The sequence below is a fragment of the Rana temporaria genome, chromosome 5 (assembly GCF_905171775.1).
Source record: "Rana temporaria chromosome 5, aRanTem1.1, whole genome shotgun sequence".
NCBI lineage: Eukaryota > Metazoa > Chordata > Amphibia > Anura > Ranidae > Rana > Rana temporaria.
In genome coordinates, this window is record NC_053493.1 from 215,991,614 (window position 1) to 215,996,355 (window position 4,742).

Below are 4,742 nucleotides of genomic sequence, written 5' to 3' on the forward strand. Positions count from 1 at the left end.
CTGCGTTGGGCGCACTTACATTCGTGAATCAGCGTATCTTCTTCATTTGCATATTTGAAAAGGAAATCAATGCGAGCGGAAAATGCGCCGCGCCTAAATAGGCGCCCAAGTTAGGCCGGCTTAGAAAAGTTGCCTCGGTCGGAGGAAGCCTATTTTCAGGCGTATCTTGTTCTGTGGGTACGGAACAAAAGCGTGCCGGCGCATATTTACACCTACGCCGCATATCTGTAGATAAGCCGGCCTAACTCTTACTGAATCTACCTAAGTGTCTCTAGACATTTTCTAGAGTTCCATAACAAAGACCCCTCCCCCTAAAAATTTGGGGCATTGAGTCATATATTAGACCATGGCAAGGGGGGCATAAAGTTAGGACCATCAGTCAATTCGAATCCAGATGGATATTTTCCATGGATTCCTTTGCCCCTAAAGGACTGAATATAGACTTTGATTAAAACATTTTTTTTGAGTTATTTCTAGGCTAGAGACTGTGTGCCTTACTCTGTCCTTTTTGATCCTTGCCTTTTTCCCCTTCCACTCTGTTACTTATACCAGGTACCATATAGATATCTTTATTTTATGTTTTAGATATTTATATTGTCTTCTTGGGGTCCATCACCGCTATTATGACGTTTGTCTATTTTGCTGGTTTATAATGCTGTATATTATATATCCGTTTTTTGGTCAGCTTCAGACATCTGTGCTGTTCCCGTGGCTCTGTTTGCCACTTGTAACCATTCATGTGTTTTACACATGTATATTTCAGTCACTTCCATATATACTGCTATAAAGATTTCAGGTCACTACCCCCTACTAGATGGCAGGGTTTGTGTACCCCCCCCTTTTTATATCTTTATTTAAATTTTTATTATGCTTGCTGGCCCTCCAAGTCTCCATCCATCTCCCCCTTAGTGTTTGATGCCATTTTTTCATTTTCTTTAGCATGCGATTTCTCTCCTCCCTTTTTTTTACAAATGTCCCCTATTGGTTTGTTTATTGTCTCTTCCTCCATGCAGTGGTCCTCATTTTATTATACAGTCCTAGTTGATATGTGTAATATTTATGCGCCTAGATGTCCATTTACATTGGAGGTCTTTGTTGCTTAGTTGCTTAGTCGTACCGCTGCGTGTATGATCTCCAGGCAAATGGCGTTTTCTTTCATTTATTTTCATTCATTTATTATCATAGAGGACCACAACAATATGGCCCCTATGATTCTCTATGGGAGGCTTCTAGAAAATGGCCGACAACCGTCCTGTCACTGGAGACTATTTAAGTACAAGTAAATTTTACCCTGTGTTATCCCCTGATGAAGTCACGTGATGTGAGGATACGTAGGGATTGGAGCACTGGGTACAGACAGAGTCTGAAGTTTTAATACGAGTTCGGCGCTCGTGGATGTTTTACTCTTCTTCACTACCTTAATGTGAGTTTTTTATCTGTTTTTTATAAATTGTCTCTCTTTCGCTCTTCTTAATGCTCCCATGATACATTGAGCCTTGCATTTGGACATATGAGGATCAGATCACACTCTCACCTGTACAGCTGACACTCTGAGGGGGATAAGAGTTTAGCACTCGTGGATGTATGTCCGCTTTCCTTTCATTCATGTGAGTGCATTTTCTCCAATTCTTACCAGTTTGAGGTACCCCCACAGTGTCACGCTATATGCATTGCATATATCTTCTCTTTTCAATGACACACACTGGCCGCTGAGAGCTGTCTTAGGAAGATGTGTTTTTATCAGCCCACTCAATTCAGCTGCGATCAGTATCTCTGTTATCTCTCAAATAGCCATGAGGTAAGCTGCTAGCACATCAGAGGTGTCATCAAGATTCCTTTTCCTGCACGTTGCATATTTTGGTGAAGGTGTTTCATCTAGACACTGTTCCATGGAGGAATTATTGGACTTTTAGATCTGATCTTTATTTATGGACAGGACTTTATCACTTTTGTGATTTTTTTCGATAATTTTGCACCTTTTTTATATATATTTATTTTTCACTTATTTTATGGCAGTTTTTGTGTTTGTATATGTAGTAGCATTTTTACTATGTATTTTCACTGCTAAACCATCACAGGATTATTGGTGTTTGTTCACCTTCATCTGTATTGTTTATTTTAGTATCATCAGATACCTTTTTTTTTTACTGCTGAGTTCACCAGCGATCCCTCCCATCGCTTACTTCCCCTTTTCCATTCCCTTCCCCACAGCGCAGCTACCATACTTTACATTCATATATGTACTTCTGTGACAGCAGACCAGATAATGGATGCAGTAAACCCAGGTGCAGCTCTCCTTGTTCAATATGCACTCCAGCAATATTCACCACATAAATATCATCCCGTGTGAAAAAAAGGAGAAACCCTTATTGCGCAGTATATGAAAACAGCGTTTATTTTGGTTATAAATAAGCAAATTAACTCACATTTTAGGCAGATAAAAATGGCTTGTGTTTGTAGAAAACAGTCCCTACCAGAAAGATGGCCGCCGCGTCCCAGCATGCATTAGCGTCTCGTCACCAACTCCTCCCTACGTAGTTTTGTTACAGAATGACGTCATCAGGGGCGTGCATTAATGGCTGTGTGTTGAGTTATTTTGAGGGGACAGCAAATTGACACTGTTATACAAGCTGTACACTTACTTCTTTACATTGTAGCAAAGTGTAATTTCTTCAGTGATGTCACATGAAAAGATATAATAAAATATTTACAAAAATTTGGGGGTGTACTCACTTTTGGGAGATACTGTATGTGTGTATGTAGATAGATAGATAGATAGATAGACAGTATATGTATCTCTCTCTCTCTCTCTCTCTCTCTCTCTCTCTCTCTCTCTCTATCTATCTATCTATCTATCTATCTATATATATATATATATATATATATATATATATATATATATATATATATGCAATATACATTTTTAAAAATAGAAAACGTTTTTAACTGTGCTGTAAGCAAGTTATACATGGTGGATTCTAGCGCTACATGTACAGAACCTCTGGCATGTAGAAACATATTGCAATCTGCTAATGACATTTTCTTTTTGCTAAACTCACTGGTGCTGCCATCTACGACAGCAGAATTTGTAATGTTCTTTTGGCTCATTTCATTTTCCTTTGCAGGTGGTGGGAAGTGTTTGTTGTTTCACGAGTGAGATGAAAGTTCTTGATTTAGTTTTTTATTGATTTGCTAGTTCATTTTTGCCAACTCTTTCTCATTGCTGAAAAATAAAAAGCAATTGATTTCTGAGATTCTTCTTTTCCATTCCAACACTTTAGTGGAGAAAAATGACCAGTATTTGCAATATGGCAGAAATATTATAAAGTACTAGAAATAGCAGGGAAATAAACCACTATTTCCATTCATTTTTGCTCTTTAAACCACTGCTGCAATGAAGGTTAAATTTCTAGGTATGTATATATATATATATATATTCATATATATACATATACAGTATCTTTTCATGTGACAACACTGAAGAAATGACACTTTGCTACAATGTAAAAAAATAGTGAGTGTACAGTTTGTATAACAGTGTAACTTTGCTCTCCCCTCAAAATAACTCAACACACAGCCATTAATGTCTAAACCGCTGGCAACAAAAGTGAGTATACCCCTAAGTGAAAATGTCCAAATTGGCCCAAAGTGTCAATATTTTGTGTGGGCACCATTTTTTTGCAGCACTGCCCTAACCTTCTAGGGCATGGAGTTCCCCAGAGCTTCACAGGTTACCACTGGAGTCCTCTTCCACTCCTTCATGACGACATCATGCTTGGCCAAACCATCACCTTTACCCTCAGTTTCTTTAGTAAGGCAGTGGTCATCTTGGAGGTGTGTTTGGGGTCGTTATCATATTGAAATACTGCCCTGTGGCCCAGTCTCCAAAGAGAAGGGATCATGCTCTGCTTCAGTATGTCACAGTACATGTTGGCATTCATGGTTCCCTCAATGAACTATAGCTCCCCAGTGTCGGCAGCACTCATGCAGCCCCAGACCATGATACTCCCACCACCATAATTGACTGTAGACACACTTGTCTTTGTTCTCCTTACCTGGTTGCAGTCAAACACGCTTGACACCATCTGAACCAAATACGTTTATCTTGATCTCATCAGACCACAGGACATGGTTCCAGTAATCCATGTCCTTGGTCTGCTTGTCTTCAGCAAAGTGTTTGTGTGATTTCTTGTGCATCATCTTTAGAAACCTCTGGATTTGACGCTAAGCATGTGCACTCAACTTCTTTGGTCAACCATGGCGAGGCCTGTTCTGAGTTGAACCTGTCCTGTTAAACCACTGTATGGTCTTGGCCACCATGCTGCAGCTCAGTTTCAGGGTCTTGGCAATCTTCCTATAGCCTATGCCATCGGGGAGGGCAAATAGCTAATTGGGCCCAATTTAGACATATTTCATCACCACTGGGTTTTTATTTTTAAAAACCCAGTGGTGATCCTGTATGCACAGATCCTCCCCCTCTTGCAGGGTCTCTCTGGGCAAGACCAGATACGTCACAGTCAGAGTGGTCCCCCTGCATATGCTCAGTTTGGTCTCTATTTCTGTAGAGAATATTTCCTTGTTGAGCTGAGCTAGTCAGGTCACATGATATTGACATCACACACGTGGGTGTGTATACAGATCCTAAATGACAGCCCAGTCCCTCCCTCCTCCTCCATGCCCAGTAACTTAAAATAACACAATGGATGGGATGTCACATCTTGATTCATGGATTATCCACCTCC